General features: G+C 54.5%; 1 protein-coding gene across 2 annotated transcripts in view; it reads left to right on the plus strand.

The window, feature by feature from the left end:
* DET1 (DET1 partner of COP1 E3 ubiquitin ligase) overlaps window positions 1-17,198 on the plus strand; it is a 60,298-nt gene that overhangs the window by 39,052 nt on the left and 4,048 nt on the right. The window lies entirely within an intron of this gene.

Below are 17,198 nucleotides of genomic sequence, written 5' to 3' on the forward strand. Positions count from 1 at the left end.
CTTGCCATTCCTTAAGGGGTCTGAGAGGTGGCTGCTCAGCAGCCTGACTTGAGGCCCTGGTTCCTCCCAGATGCTTCTTCCGCAGAGGCCACAGACTGGACGTTTTTGAGATGAGGTGCTGCTCAGTGACACGCTTTATGTAGCATTACGTGGTGTTTTTACAGTTTTGAGGATTTGTAAAATAGCCATGTTGCCATCAGGAGGCCCACGGGCTGGCTTGTGTAACCCCACTTTGCCCATCCATCGGCCCGTTGTGTGTGTGAGTCCCGTGCCCTTCTGCACCCACAGTGGTGAGGGAGGCTGCACTTGCAGGGCCCCCCTTGTATTTACTCATCGTTCCACAGACATTTCTTGAGCTGCTTCTGAGTGTCAGAGCTGAGCTGGGTGCTGGGCCGAACAGAACCAAGGAGACAGGCTGCAGGATTCCTTGAAAGCAGCTGAGAGACAGACGGGTGCGCCAGGGGCCTGGGAGCAGACACCCTGGGTGCCTGACCCACACGGGGCCAGCTTCTGGCAGAGATGCTGCCTGAGCCCAATTCCGAAGGAAGACGGGGGTTAGCCTGGTGAGGAAAGGGGAAAGGAGGGGAGAGGGAAGAGGAGGGGACCCCGCCAGAGGCTGGAGTCACAGAGCTTGGCCTGCCTGGGGACTGGCACAGCAGACCTTCAATTCCCCAAGGCCAAGAGCACCTGAGGGGGTGGTTCTGCTGAGGGCTTGCACTTGGCCCTGAGGAGTGTCATCGTGAAACCATGTGTCAGATTGGTGTTTCCTGACCACTCCGGCTGCAGAGTGGATTTGACCTGGTGAGGGCAGTCAGGAGATAGGGAGGGGCTGGGGAACAGGCTGTTGAGGTGACAGAGGAAGTGAAATATCTGTGTAAGGGCTCTTTGGGGTCCTCCCTGCCACACCCCAGGCGGGGGACAGAACTGCCCCTAAAAGAACTGCCCCTATTGGATGGCAAAGCCGGTTGAAAACTTGGCTTCTCTCCGAGTTGCTGCCTCTCAGATGAGGACCATCTCTGTGCTTGATCCGGCCCCGGTCCTGGGCCCACCCAGCACGCTTGACCAGGCCTCTGTGCCCTGTGGCCTGTGGGGGGGTGGTCAGGAGCACTGGAGGTCTGGCAGTGACCCAGGGGTGGGGAGGGGGTGAGCAGTTGTACGTGGGGGCTGGGGGAAGAACAGGTAGGGATGAGTTAGGCAGGTGGGACGGGGCAGTGCCCGACCAAGACCAGGGACCCAGGAAGAGGCTGTTGTGGAAGGGAAAGTACCAGACACGGTTGGCAGGCTGTGGGACGCCCAGTGAGGCATCCACCGGAGGGTGCGTAATGAGCCTGGAGAACCAGAGCTCTAGCCTGCAGGTCAGGATCGAAGGGCCAAGATCACCCAGGGGAGTGTTCTTGTTGAGAAGAAAATACAACAACAATAGCTAGACTCAATTGATGGGTCACTGTGTGCCCAGCATGGTATTTAAACTACATGTTCATTAACTCCTTAAATCCTCACGACAACCTCATGAAGCAGAAACTGTTGTGGTTGGCACTTGGAAGACCAGGAAGGAGAGATTAGGAGGCATTTCCGGATCACTCGGCCCCTGGCCCTTGGTCACTGGGTGGGAGAGTGGAGATGGGAGCCTGAGTGGCCTGGTTCCAAAGCTCGTGTTGAGAACTGACTGTCCTGGGCTCCACCCGTGACTGCCCTGCTGTGCAATCCCACCTCTCTAAACAGCAGCGCCATGTGGGAAGTAACATTACTCCTGTTTTCACAGGAGCCCGTCGAGGCCCGGAGACTTAACTTGCTCCAAATAACACACGCAGTGCGTGGGAAAGTCAGGGTGTGAATCCAGTTCTCTCGAAGTCTGATGCCTGAGCAACTCTCCTGCACGGCCGGGCCAGACAGCGAAGGAGGCGAGGACCCCATGAAAGACTGAGGCGGGAGTGGGTGTTCAGATGGCCTGAGTGTAGGGGAGAGTGAGGGAGGGACAGGGCTGGAGGGCAGACTCACCCGGCACTCCCGAGGGAGGGAGTCTAGTGAGGGCTGAGAGTGTGGCGTCTAGGATTCTGACTCCACCCCTTCTCAGCCTCAGTTTCTCCACCTATAAATATGCACAAGAATACTGATGTAAGGGTCAGGAGGATGAAGGAGGAGACCGCACACCCGACACGGTGCCCAACACCCTCTCGGAGTGGTGGGTGCGAGGGAGGGTTGGAAGGGTTGACCGGGCATTTTCACGTCCTTCTGCCCATGAGAGGGAAGGCTTCGCTTTTCCCATTTCTAGAGAGACCATGTGGGACGACGACCCTTGGTTCTGGCTTCCCTTCCAGCTGCTTCTTATTGATGAAGTGAGAATAGGAAGCCATCACCTCAGGGTCCCCCCACTGTGGAGGCAAAGGCCGGCTTGTCCCAGCCCGCAGGCACCTTCTAGGTGCACGCTTGGTGTTGTGTGAGCCACAGAACAACAGGAAGCCTGGCTCGGGGGTGGCCGTGCAGAGGGAGGCTGTGGAAGATGGAGTCTTTCTTCTCCAGGAAAAACAAAGCTGTGGCTGGACTCGGTGTCACAGAACTGAGGGCAATGTTGCACAGCACCGAATTCAGAGCCTCCTTCTGTTCACTCTTGAGTGAGGTCGTGGGCTCACTCCCACGGCTCTGTTTTTCACACCATCAAGTGACATTGTCATTTCTTTGGCTCCCGCGGCATTTGGACCTCTTCTTGGGTTTGCGGGATCCTGCACTGCACGAGTCCCAATCAGGAGCCAAGACCAGCCCCCTGGCAGGGGTGTCACGGCTGAGGCTCTGCCCGCCCCCTGGCCCCGCCACACTTGTGGGGCAGCGACTCAAGTTTTACCATCAAAACTGCCTGTTCCAAATAGAGTGCACACCGTGAGTAGCATACGATTATGGAGAATCTGGATAATTACTGCTGGAGTAACGAGGATTAGGTAAAATAATTCCCATTTTATAAAATGGGAAAGTAAGAATAACATGGGGGGGTTGGTTCCTGGGTGGCTCAGTCGATTGAGCATCCAACTCTTCATTTCGGCTCAGGTCGTGATCTCATGATTTCATGGGTTTGGGACCTGCATTGGGCTCCAGGCTGGCAGTGCAGAGCCTGTTTGGGATTCTCTCTCTCCTTCTCTCTCTCCCCCCCTCCCTGCTCACGCTGTCTCTGTCTCTCTCAAAATAAATAGATACACTTTAAAAAAAAAAAAAAAAAGAATAGCATGGGGGTCTCTGTGCCAACCTTTCATGTTATAGTCTTTCTCTAGATTCTTAAGTTCCCTCCGTGGGTGTCAGGACACTTCCTGAAGAGGGTTATAAAGCTGTTGCTTTGGCCATCAGTATTAGCACGCACATGAACGGAGCTGACAGCCCTGCTTGAGTTAAAGGGGATATCTGCCGTCCAGGGGGCCTTCTGGAAGGTCAGAGGGAATGCAGGTGAGCTAAAAACAGCTGCCATTTTCTTGGGCGCTTCAGCCAGATGAAATGCTTTCTGTGTGTTAACTTAGAGAGTCCTCTCGGCTAATCCTCTGAGCTTCCCGAAGTGCCTGCTGTTGTGGTCTCCATCTTATAGATGAGGGACTCAGGCACAGAGAGACTGAGCAAGTTGCCGAAGGTCACAAAGCTGGAGCCGGAATTCAAATTGGACTTCAGAGTCTGCAGCTAAGTCCCTCCCTAGTCCCTGCATGTGGCGAGGGGCCCTGGGGAAGGACGTGGGGTGGAGGAGGGCACGTGGTGTGTCTGAGACTCCCACTGCCGGCAGGCGACTCTGAGGGAAGGATGGAAAATCCCAACAGGGCCATAGATCCAAGCCAGGGGGACAAGGAGAGATGCTCCAAGGGATAAGGGCCTTTAAAGAGAGCCATGAATCTCTGGCCAGGGAGGGCGGGTGGCAGATGGGCAGCCGTGGGGCCCAGCCCTGACCAGCTGTTGTTTGCAGAGTAGGGAGAGTGCGTGGTGACAGCTGGATTAGGTGTACCCAGCAACCTCAGGGACCGTCAGGTGGAGAGGCACAGAGCGCGTGCGGCACGCGGAGTGCGCCCTTCTGGCTGGCTCTTCTAGTGCCTCCCAGCCCTCGGGGCTTAGTGCTTGCTAATCTCTGTCCTCACGGCAGCAGGAGGTGACAGGGCCATCGCTCAGGCCGTGGCATCTCCCGCCTCTTGATGGCCAGGGAACCTTGGATCAGAGAATCTTCTCTGTTCTAGAAAGTAAGATGTAAATCTCCAGTGATGGACCCAGAGTCCGTAACTGGAGTGAACCGTCTCTCCTGGCCTGCTCTCAGCTCTCCTCTCTTCCCCGGCCTCTGTGCCGCCTCCAACTTGGGTCTGCTGATTTCATTTGTTTTGTCTGCCCTTGTGTTTCCTGCCTCATTTCACAGAGGGGTTGAAGCAGCTGTCAAAAATGCTTTCAAAACAATAGGACAATAAATATTTGCATAACTCAGGGCCAGAAGAATGCGAGGGGGAAGCCACCAGAGGTGTGTGTGGAATGCTAGGACCCCATAGGGACCCCTTTCCAGATCACTGCTTCTTCCACTGTAAAGCTTAGAATGAATGGCATGCTGGGCATAAGTTCTAGTATTACATTAGCAGTCGATTCGTTCAGTAAATATCTGTTAAGTACCTACTTAAAAAACCACCCCCCGCCTTCTCAATTCTTTTGTCACATTTTGGAAACATTGCTGTGGTGCCCTTTCCGAACCAGACACTGGCGAGTGTTTTGAATCCCAGGTAACACTGTGGAATCCGCTCCTGAGTATTATTGTTCATCTAGTTGGTAATCCAGAGTCTTTCTACTTCTTGTTTGGAAATGTTTCTCCAGAAACATTCTAGAAAACCACTTTAAAAAAAAAAAAAACCCGGGGCGCCTGGGTGGCGCAGTCGGTTAAGCGTCCGACTTCAGCCAGGTCACGATCTCACGGTCCGTGAGTTCGAGCCCCGCGTCGGGCTCTGGGCTGATGGCTCAGAGCCTGGAGCCTGTTTCCGATTCTGTGTCTCCCTCTCTCTCTGACCCTCCCCCGTTCATGCTCTGTCTCTCTCTGTCCCAAAAATAAATAAACGTCGGAAAAAAAAAAATTAAAAAAAAAAACAAAAAAAAACCCACTTTATGTGATGCTCTCCAACGATTCTCATGGCATCTTTCTGGAAAACAGCTCAGTCAGCATCCGGGTAGTACTGGTCAGCAGTGTGGAGCCAGTCGGGGCAGCCCCCGGGGAACTGAGGTAGAGGCCAGCCCCCCACCCACATGCTGGCTTAGTGGCCTTTGTTCAGTGAGTGGTTGTTGAGTACTCCTTACGTGCACGCTCTCTCTTCCACCCTGGGTCCCCCCAAATCCACAAACCCTTACGTTCACGGAGTTACATTCCCGCCCATGAAGCAGAATCTAAACAGGAAAACTAAAACCAGAGACACCATCTGGTTTTTTTTTTTTTTTTTTTTTTTAATTTTTTTTTTTCAACGTTTATTTATTTTTTGGGGGACAGAGAGAGACAGAGCATGAACGGGGGAGGGGCAGAGAGAGAGGGAGACACAGAATCGGAAACAGGCTCCAGGCTCTGAGCCATCAGCCCAGAGCCTGACGCGGGGCTCGAACTCACGGAGTGCGAGATCGTGACCTGGCTGAAGTCGGACGCTTAACCGACTACGCCACCCAGGCGCCCCGACACCATCTGGTTTAAGGTTTAAAAAGATGACTCTGGCTGGGGTGGCACATGGGTTATGCTTGAGGGAAGGGGTGATGGGAAACAGGGAGGCCAATCAGGAGGCCACGACAGCGGGCCGGGCAAGAGCAGGGTGGTAGCAGAAGCGGTCAGGATGGGGTCTGTTTCGGAGATAAGGCCACCGGGACCAGCTGATGGATTTGGCGTGGGCGTGAGGAAAAGGAAGCAGGGATGCGCCCAAAGATTTTTGGCCTGAAGTGGGCCCGCGGTGCATCAGGTACCTTAGGTAAGACAAGGAGAGGGAACGAGTTTTACTTTGGCCATGTGAGGTCAAGATGTCATTTCAGTGAAAAGAAAAAAAAAAGATCTGTAATTTTCTGAGTGGTCTGGACATATGCAGGAACAGAGGGGATGGTCCCAAAGGGATAGGCTGTCCCACGCGGTGCTGCCTCCATCAGGGCAACCCGGGCTCTTCTGGAACACCCCCCGCCCACGGCAGCTCGTCTTGTACATTCATTCATTCACTTGGCACGTGCAACACATGTTTATTGAGTGCTGTGCTGTGTGTTTTCCACTTGCCCCTCAAAGCCACGTGTTTATGACAGTCTAAACGGACAACATGTCCACTTCTGTTGTTCCATTTAGTATTTTAACTTTGTTTTTTTAATGTTTGTGTATTCTTGAGAGAGAGAAACAGAGCGCTAGCGGGGGCGGGGGGCAGAGAGAGAGGGAGACACAGAATCCGAGCAGGTCGATGCTCCCAGCTGTCAGCACAGACCCCGACACGAAACTCGAACTCACGAACCGCGAGATCGTGACCTGAGCCGAAGTTGGACGCTTAACTCACTGAGCCACCCAGGCGCCCCTTAGTATTCTAACTTTTGAAGAAACAGGAAAGCCAGATGAATGAACGGATCTGTTTATAAAATATAATTAATAAGGCCCACGAGGCCAGGCCCCTGTGACCCGGGCTGGTGGGAGGCCACTCAGGCCGCCACCTTCCTCTGCTCCGGGATGTTGTCATGCCTCTGACAGAGCCCTGCTCAGAACCATCAGGTGCCCCCCAAACCCCTCTGCGTGGCTTTCCTCTGGGTGGCCTCATCTCCCTTCAGTCCTTGCTGTCAGCATTCCCAGCCTGCCCCTGCCCCAGCACCCCACCCTGTGCCATCCTCTCTCAGGGGGCACCTGGCTGGCCAGCGCCCTTTCCCTGTTTCTCGTCAGTTATTCTGCTGTTCCTTGTCCCCCCAGTGATGCTCTCCACCGTCACAGCTGCAGAGGTCCAGCTCAGAGCCACCTCTGAGCCTTCCTTCCCCGGTCACTGCCTGCTCCTCTTCCCAGCCCCAGCCGGCAGGCCTGCTTTCTCCCCGGTGCTTCTGCAGTGCTGGTCCTTTGACGACCGGAGACCCCGGTCCCACCAGGAAGCACCACTGACCTGTGCCTGGGAAGCTAGACTTCTTCGGTCACAAGGTATGGAGGAGGCAGGCGGCTGTGTCCCCATCACTCACCAGGCTCTGTGCACAGTAGAGACTGCTGGCTGTGATCCTCGAGGTTCCCGAGTGTGTCTGACTCACCTCTGTGGCCCCCACTCACCTGGCCTGGCCCCGCTTGTGCAGGACAGTAAGGGGGCTACTTCCTGCTGCCTTGGAACTGCGGTAAAGGCCCGCAGCTGAGCACAGTAGATGCCAGGTCCCCTCACAGTCTGCAGCCGTGCCCTTCAGCAGGCCAGGGGTCCGGTTACTGCAAAGGCATTGTTACCAGGCACTTGCTCGAAAGGCAGACTCTTGGGCCTTATCCAAGACCGACAGAATCAGAACCTGCATTTTAACAGGGGTCTCCTGGAGAGTCACGCGCACGGTCCTGGAGGAGGACCAGTCACATCCACGTGGGATGTAATAAAAGATAGCAGAACCAACCCAATAACTGTCCCCCCCCATCCGGGCAAAGGAAGAGATTAGAAATTTGAAAAAGTACAGTCACGGGAAACAGAAACTACTCTGGCTGCTCTAAGTTGAAAAGGATTTGTTACTGGAAATTAGGTGTTTACGGTGCCTTTGGAAGCGCCCAGGCGTGGGTGACCTCAGACCACTGTCTCTCCTTGACTTAAGGATGGGGACCCCGCCCCTGCCACACCACCCCTCAACACCTGCAGAACTGGAAAACGTCTAGTATCTCCCTAACCAAAGCAGCGGGGAGGGGATGGCCTCATCTTCCTTCCATATCTTCTACTTGGTGACACCTTATCTAGGACCTGGACTGGGCTTTGAAGTCAAGTGATGGGGGGAGCTGCAGAGTTCAGGGTGCCTATCGGAATAGGAGGGTGTGGTCTCGTGCCTTGGCGGGAAGCGTGCCCAGCTGCGGGAACCCTGTGAACCTGCTCCACGCCACCTCTAAGGCAGGGTCTTACAAGAAGGTTCTTGGGAGCAACCTACTGATGTGTCTCCAGGAGCTCAGGTGGAACATATATGTGGACGCGGAGAACAGTGTCCAGTCTTGCTTCCTGCTGGAGAAGCCAGGCGGTGGGAGGCTGGCGGAGCAGGGCAGGGGCGGGGGGTGGTGGCTGGGTAAGCCACGCTGCTGGCATCTGGTAGGGCTGGGCTAAATGGGGCATCCCCAAGGTTCCTGCAGCTCACTGGGCACTGGGGACAGAGCTGGGCCTGAACCACCGTTGCTGGTACCCCATTCATCCGCCAGGGCCCAGGGGGGTCCCTGCCATAGGAGGCTGGGTGCTGGGATGGTGGGAGAGGTCAGTCACGGAGTGCACATGCTTGTCGCTGAAGCAGTCGTGTTGGGGTTCTCTGGGGAGCAGACTCTGTGACAGCCCTGGGTACAAACTGTTCATTAGGGAGTGGCCCAGCATCGAGGCCTGTGGAAGGGAGGGGAGGAGCAGGATCGAACAGAGGTGGTGCAGGCCCCACAGCCTGGACCTGAGGGGGCCAGGTGCACACTCACTCACTCGTGTCAGATAGGTCGTTGTGGGTGGGTGTGCCTTTGGAAGGGTGTGACTGGTTCAAGGCAGCTCTCTGCAGGCGACCCTGAGGCTGATGGAGCTCCTGGCAGCTGGGCAACCCCCTTCCTTGAGGGGGTCTGGACAGCACAACTCCATGCCCACCACGGGCCCAGGGCTGAGGTCCCTGCATCGGTGGCTGGGTGGATGGGACTGGTCTCCAGAGAGCCCCCATGGACCTGTACAAGCGCCAGCCTGTCCTATGGAGGTGTGAATGCTAGCGTCGGCCAAGAGAACCCCAGACAGGAGGACAAGGCACTCTCCAAGCCCCTCGCCCCCACGTTGCATTCCCCTCAACCCTGTGCTCGGGGGAGTGGAGACAGGCTGCAGACACAGGGTGGAGAGTGGGGGAGAAGCTCTGGGCTGCCATGAGGTTGAAGTTTTGTTATGGGTTGGGCTGGACTTTGAGTCTCTGAAAGGGAGTGGTAACTATCCAAATGGAACTTACTCTTTTTTTGTTTTTCAGTTTTATTTTTATTTATTTTTTAGAGACAGCGAGCAAGCAGGGGAGGGGCAGAGAGCAAGAGACAGAGAAAATCCCAAGCCGGCTCAGCACTGTCAGCACAGAGCCCAATGTGGGGCTCGAACCCATGACCGTGAGATGATGACCCAAACCCAAGTCAAGAGTTGGATGCCTGACTGAGCCACCCAGGTGCCCCCAAATGGGACTTATTCTTACAATTAAATAGGGGATGGGGACTAAGGAGGGCACTTGTCGTGATGAGCACCGGCTGATGTATGGAAGTGCCGAATCTCCATATTGTACACCTGAACTAATATTACTGTATGCCAACTAAAAAAAAAAAAAAAAAGTAACCAGGAAGCCATGGAATCTTCCTGCGATGGGGTTCAGGGCTATAGAAAAGGAGGTCTGACATAGTCGATTTGAGGCAGTGATGGGAGAAAAAGGAAACCGGACCCTGTTAGACCCCATCCAAGTCCAGCCCGTTCCTGAACCTGTCCCTCACCCAGGGCCCGCACAGAGCTGGCCGTGTCCTTGGGGGGTCTGGAGGGTGGGTGGGCCTGCACTCTGTGGGTATTGCATCCTGGGAGGTCCTGGAGCCCACTTGGTGACCCAGTTTCCTGCCTCTGCCAGAGCGACTGAGCTCTGATTATGGGGGTGTGAGGGCTCTAAATGACCACGAAGTTACTTCTCAATCAGACAGGAAATAGGCGAGAAATGCATTTCTGTTAGTGCCCCAATTATCCCAATCCCAGCAGGACAAAAACATGCGTCTGCTCCCAGGGACAGTTGTCAGGATCCCCTGACTGTCCTTCCTCCCCCAGAAGCAGCTTTGTCTTCAGCTCGCGTGACCGAGGGGCTAGAGATGGGTCATCCCAATGGCTGAGGCTCATTTTCAGAGCGCCCGGGAAGTAGAGCCCGAGAAGGGAGCCCCTTCTGCCCCCCAGTGCAGGGCCCTCTTGGGGCCCATCTGTTCCTGGGTGCCTGTGAGGAGCTGGGGCCACTGCCACCCTCCAGGTCCCTTCCGTGAGACATTACCGGTGACAGCTTGGTGCTTCTCGGCCCTCTTTCACCCAGAAACAGCAGTTTTGCCTCCTGGACCTCTCTTGGATGAGCCCTGCCCGACAGTCTCAACTGCTGTTGTTTTCTGCCAGATTCTCATCTCATTTCTAGGGTGAGAGTCCGCTCCTTGCCTCTACCAGCTTCTGGTGACCCCAGGTGGTCCTTGGCTGTGGCCGCATCTCTGCCAATCTCTGTCTGTGTGGCCACCCGGCCTCCCCTCTTCTGTCTGTGCAATCAGACGCTGCCTCCATTTTATTTGTTTAATGTTTATTTATTTTTGAGAGAGAGAGAGAGAGAGTCAGAGTTGGAGAGAGGAATATTGCTTTTATTTCAGAACAATGGTATGGAATATGGGGGCTGTAGTGGTGGTGAGAGACAGAACTCAATCAGGGGAGAGGCAGAGAGAGAGGGAGACACAGAATCTGAAGCAGGCTCCAGGCTCTGAGCTGTCCGCACAGAGCCCGACGCGGGGCTCAAACTCACGGACCGTGAGATCGTGACCTGAGCTAAAGTTGGTCTCTTAACTGACTGAGCTGCCCAGGCGCCCCAACGCTGCCTCCATTTTATAAGGATACATGTGATCTCATTAGGGTCCATCAGATAGGGTCATCTTCCCATGTGAAGATCCTTTGGCACATCTGTAAAGACCCTATTTGCATATAGGGTGACAAGTGTGGGTTCCAGGGTTGAGATCTGATACCTCCGGGACCATGATGCAATCCCCTGCAGCCTCCCTCTCTCACATTATGCTCTGAACAGTGTGCAGTTTATTGCAGGCTGTCATCTCCGCACTCTGCCCTTTGTTCATGCCATCCTCCGCTCGACACGTCCCCCTCACCCTCACCCCCAACATTTGCCTTCTCTTACTCTTCTTTTTTTCAACGTTTTTATTTTTATTTTTGAGGTAGGGAGAGACAGAGCATGAACAGGGGAGGGTCAGAGAGAGGGAGACACAGAATCTGAAACAGGCTGCAGGCTCTGAGCTGTCAGCACAGAGCCCGACGTGGGGCTCGAACTTACGGACCGTGAGATCATGACCTGAGCTGAAGTCAGACGCTTAACTGAGCCACCCAAGCGCCCCATGCCTTCTCTTACTCTTATCTTCAGCTCAGATGTCACCTCCTCTAGGAAGTGTTCCTTGATACCTACTGTCACACATGTGCTCCCGCATGCACGTGCTTATACACACACACACACATACACACACACACACACACACACACACACACACACACACACAGGTGCCCCTGTTCTGTGGTAGCACCAGTGGTATTACAATGGTCTTTTCCAGAATTTGTCTCTCTCACTAGGCTCAAAGCTGCTTAGGGCAGGTACCAGGTTTCAGGCATATTGTGTCTGAGTGTTGATAGATTTTCAAGGAAGGAAGGAGGGAAGGAAAACCCTTGAGGGATAGACTCTTGAGTCATTTGGCTTTTTAATTTAATTTTTGGCTGCAAATTTTTAACAATCTGGCTTAATCTACAGTTGAGTGGATTTAAGGGAGCAGGAGGACAGGTGATTGGCTCCTACAGAACATTTTCTGATTAAAAAATCACAGGAAAAAAAAAAAAGCTTTTAAAAAGTAATAATGATGATGGCAGCAAGCTGGACCCACACCTGTATTCACCACCGTGTTTCCAGCCGGTGCCCACACTGCCCAGAGCCCACAGGAGGTGGGAGAGGGACACAGGCACCCTGGATGAGCACCTGCTGTATACAGAAGAGTACACGGTGGTCTTAGCAAATGCCCCTAACAGCCCTGGGAGGTGGAGAGGCTGAGGTTCAGACTGAGGCAGGGCTGGTCTCCAACGACCAAGCCCTTCCCACCTCAGCAGGCTGGAAGGGACGGGCAGCTGGAGGAGCCTGAAGGCCCCTGGGAGACGGGATTAGGGGGAGAAGGGCTAACTGCATTTCTGGGACACACAGTCAGGCCTCTGTCACACCCCAGAGGCTCTCCCCCAGTGTGGCCACCAGTGTATCAGGACCTGGGCCTTCCATGAATGAGCTGTGGGCTCCTGGGATGCCGGAGCTGCGTCCCACTCACCCCCTCTTTGACCTGAGGGGGACCCTGAGGTCTGGAGGGGGTGGGGTGGGGAGTGTGGCCTGACAGCCTGTGTGCCGAGTCTGTGCTCATCTGGGTCTAGATGACATTTGTTCTGCCGGCCAGGGCCCCCTGGACACTAGGCTGCCCCTTCGTTGACATTTCGTTTCCGTTCAAGGGGATTACGCAAATCCATGGTGGTTAAGCCACCACGGGGCACTATGGAAACAGAGCACTTCGCTCTGTCTGACCCCTCCTTCCAGCCCAGCAATAATGACACCGAGGCCGGCTTCTCTGGCAAGACTTGTTATGCTAAATCGCAGAGCGTGTGCACAATTTAATTTGAACCCAGGCAGGCAGAGGGGAGAAGCCAGATTAATTACCACAACACATTTCTGAGCCAAGTCAGATGTCTTCCCTCAAATACCGGACCACCTGCAGGATGGGGGTGGGGTGCGTTACAGGGTCCGAGTGGGTCAAAATATCCATTAATGATGTTGTGGGCATACTTTAGCAGATAATTTATATATAATGTCTAACTTCGCAGCTTTTATACATTTTTTTTTTTTTTTTACAAACCAGTCCTTTATTTCTATTTTCTTGTAGTTGGTTCATTAATTAATCTGAACAAGCACCAGTGTTTACAAGGCACCCTATCCTAAGGGTGAAAAAGATAAAAAGTGAAGACTCCTCTCCTCCTGTTTCCCAGTTACCGTTTCTCTCCCTACAGAGACACTGCCATTTTGGGGTCTGTCTTCTCAGGTTCCTAATGCATATACATTTACGTACACCTAGCCTGCCCTTTAAAAAAAATTTTTTTTAATGTTTATTCATTTCTGAGAGACAGAGACAGACAGGCACAAGCAGGGGAGGGGCAGAGAGAAAGGGAGACACAGAATCCAAAACAGGCTCCAAGCTGTCAGCACAGAGCCCGACACAAGGCTCGAACCCGTGAACCGTGAGATCATGACCTGAGCCGAAGTCAGGTGCTCAACCGACTGAGCCACGCAGGAGCCCCATATCCTGCCCTTTTGTACGAAAATTAGTGACTATACTATGCACACTGTCCCCTGGACCCTTTTATCTTTCACTCAGCAATACATGTTGGCTTATTTCAAGGTTAACGCTCCATTATAATGGATGCACCGTGATGTCTTTTACTGGCCCGCTGTTGATGCACATTTTGGTTGCAGTTTTTGGCCCTTACTCATAGTGCTTCAGGAAATCTGTATCTTTGCATATACTTGCCACACCCATGAACAGGATCTAAACTGCACTGTCCAAGGTAGTAGGTACCACCAGCACGTTTCTATTCACGTGTCCGTTAATCCGAACTGAATAAAACCCCAAATTCAGCTCCTTGGTCATGCTACCCACATCTCAGGTTCTCAAGAGCCACATGGGGCCAGTGGCCAACAAGCCAGCGGGGGGCGGGGGGGGGGCGGTGGAGCATTTGTATTGCACAGGGACAGTGTTCTCTGGGACAGCGCCGCTCGCTCCCTAGGATGTATTCCTCGAAGGGAATTCTGAAGCCAAAGGTCTGTACATCCTAAGTGTTGACAGATACTGCCAAACTTCCTTGTGAAGAGGCTCTAGCTATTTCTAGTCCCCCCAGTAAGGGCTCAGAGAGGAATAGCGCTTTTATTTCACTTCAGAACAATTGTATGGCCTGTGGGGGCAGTGGTGGTGGGGTAGGTGGGGAGAAACGTTCCCTGTGTGCTGATTGCAAGGACATTCTGTTTCAGTTGCTGGTGACCAGTCAAGCATTGCTGTCCCCAACTTACAGTGGGCACGCCTGTCACAGGGAGCCCCACGCGGGCTGCCTCTCCCCTGAGGCCTGGCTTCCTGCCACCTTGCTGAGGGCTGCCTCTCCCCAGCTCCGAGCCACTTCCCTCTCCTCCCCGAGGTCCGGGGCGCCTCCACACCCCGACTCCTGGCCCGCCACTTCTCAGGGGAGAGTGCGGGTGTTCTGGCACGCTCCCTGTAGCCACGACACGGATGTTACCAGGATCCTCTGCCTCTCTCCTCACCTCCCACGCTCCCCCAGCCACTCTCCCTTTGGCGGACGGTGACCTCCGCGTTGCCAAATCCAGGTGGCTGTTGCCCGGTCCTCACCTGGCTAGAGCTCTGAGCCACAGCCTGCACTTTGTCCCTTGGCTCCCGAGACACCACACCTGCTGCCTCTCTGACCGCTTCCCCCGCCCACTTTGCAGCCTTGTCCTCCTGGAGCATTTACAACTCTTACAACTCAGCCTCCTGCTTTCCTCATTCTCTACTTTTTTCCTGGGCAGTCTCTGCCCCACCATGGCTTTGATTAGCATCATTTGGGGAAGGAAGGTCATGTATTTTAACTCCCATTTCCTGCTTGCTGGTAAGACTGAGCATCTCTTCATGCTTTCTGACCTTTTATATTCCATATAAAAGCAGGTTAGAAGCAGAGCAGACCTTGGACCCAGATTCTGTCCGTGCAGACCGGGGCTATGGTGGGTCCCTGTCCCTGCCTCCTCCAGGCATGACAGGCCCCTTCCATTTGCACCCCTCCCCCCCACCCGCACCCCAATCCCAGCGCGCAGCCTGCTTTCTGCTTCGGGACTCCCGCCACCCCTCCCTTTCCTCCCTGGCCCCCAGAGCTCCGCTCGCCCAACCCTGCACCTCACACACACAGCAGTGGCCACGGGAGGGGGTTGCTCTTCCTCTTCTCTGGGCCACTGGGCTTCGTTTAGGGACCTTTGCTCTCACAGCCTTCTTCTCTGTCCCCTTCCGACTTCCCTTTGTGGCTTCAGCATTAAGACGGGCAACTCTGTCTGCAGCTCATAGTTTCCTGCCTTAAACCTCTGGGATTCTTATTTCCAGTTGATCTTAGACGATGCCTACCTACCCAATTTCATCGCCTGTAAACAGCGAGCGTTAAAGTTCCTAATGTTGGAGTTCCTTCTTCTCTCCTGCCTTCTCCACACCCACCTTCCCTTCTCCGCGTCTGCTGAACCTACTCTTTATTCTTGGTGTAGCCACAAGGTGTTTGACTCCTTCCGTAAGCTTCTCCCTCCGTTTGTCCTCCTATCCGGTCTGAACCCCGGGACCACCCCCTCCATGCCAGCCAAGCTACACCCAGTAACCCGATGATCTCTGACCCCTCCACCTGGGCTGTGTTGCCTTGCCAGCTTTCCATCCTAAGGACACAGTCCGGTCCGGTGGCTTCTCTTGCTTGCCATCTCCCCCATAAAGCCCTCCCTTCCGTCCCTGAAACTGAGGGGGCCATTCTTACACTCAAACACCGAGGCCATTCATGCCTCTTTTCTGGAACTTCTTTCTGATTTGGCCCCGTGTTTGTCTAGCTTCCCCAGACTGTGAGCTTCATGCAGGACGGTCACGGCATTTCTGTTCCCCCGGTGCCCAACCTGTTTGTGCAAAAAAAAAAAAAAAAACCTATGTTTGCTTAATTCGGTTGAATGGGTAATTTCTGCTTGGGGCTGATACTACTCAGATTTAAAAAGCAGTGTGTCTATCCACTAGAGGAAAAACAAGTAGAGAAAAATAATAAGGGAGCCCAGGGGGAAGGTATATACGCATGTTTTGTGGGTTTTTTTGAATGGATGTGTCAGGGCAAGGTTGCAGGCGGAGGTAATTGGAGAATGGTTTCCCTTAACGTGCAGGGATGTTCTACCAGCGTCCAGGTGCTCTAGCGTGAAGCAGGCTTATTTCGGCGGTGACGGTACACGTCAGTGTCAGGTGATGACCTCGGCTGGAAAAAGGGAAAACGCTGGGTCTCTGCGGAAAGGAGAGAAGTCGTATTTGCCCTTCTGCCTGCGTGGGAGCAGAGAGGCTTCCGTGACGGAGCCAGTCCTGTGCCACCGGCTCGGAGGCGGTTGGGGCAAAACTGCAGGTGCCTCATAGAGAGTCCGGGGCCCTGCTGCCCGGAAACGAGGAAGTCGTCACACAAGCTGATGCCGACACTGCTGGTGCAGAGTGGGGACCCCCCGCCCAGCTCTGCCTGTTCTCTGCCCCCGGGAAGGTGCGAGCACACGGCCCACCTATGTTCTCAGGACCGTGGGGCCCGATGCTCGGAAGGGTTTGCAGCCGCAGGGGACGGGGCGGCCAGCAGTTCAGGTCAATGGTTAACTGCCTTACTAAGTCAGACTTGGGTGCACGCGCTTCAGTCTTCTCGGGGGTGGGGGGAGGGAGGGCGCGGGAGCAGGTCTTTGAGAGGTCAAGACCATACTACAGTTTAAGAGAGCACCAGAGCCTGGCCTGGCCTCACAGAGCCTGCACACCACGGCGTGCACAGAGCGCTCACACCAACGCGGCGTGCACCCTCCAGCATACCCTGACCGTGGGCTCTGGAGGCAGTGCCAGGCATCTGTTTGTGGACCCAAAACCATCGATCCTTTAGGGCCCCGGTGTCCTGTCTGTGCTTGCAGGCTCCCCTGGGCGTGATCTTCCTGTTCAAAGCCCCGCTGTGATCAAGAGAACGTTTTCTAAAACTAGCGTACAGAGGACCGCTCTTCAGGAAGGATGGGGACCACCACTGTGGCCTGTGAGGCTGAGCCTCCGGGACCGAGGCTGCGTTCCCCGCGGCCAGGTTCTGGGAACCGTGCTTCCCCCGGCCCCTGGCAGCTGCGGGTGGGAGGGCTTCCGGCTCTTGCTAGAAGGGGAATGCGGCTGTGTTCGTTCCCTCAACCCCGCCCACACCTCTGTGGAGAACCTTCGTTAAACTTCTCTCTTAAACCTTTGAAACCATTTGTTTCTTGCTTGGGCCCTGCCTGATAAACCGTCCGACGGTCCTCTGCCCACCTGAATAAAGGCTAAACCCCAACAAATCACAGAGCCGTTCTCAAGGGCTGTGTGAGCGCTCGTGTTTTTTTCATGAATCCTGTTTACGTGCTTTTGCTGAGACAACAGAACACTTTCCAGCAACGGCCTTAACCCGACAAGCCTCCGGTTGGGTTTCTTCAGTCAAGGGTCACAAGTCAGCCTCAGG

This window comes from Leopardus geoffroyi, chromosome B3 (genome assembly GCF_018350155.1).
Source record: "Leopardus geoffroyi isolate Oge1 chromosome B3, O.geoffroyi_Oge1_pat1.0, whole genome shotgun sequence".
In the NCBI taxonomy this organism is placed as follows: Eukaryota; Metazoa; Chordata; class Mammalia; order Carnivora; family Felidae; genus Leopardus; species Leopardus geoffroyi.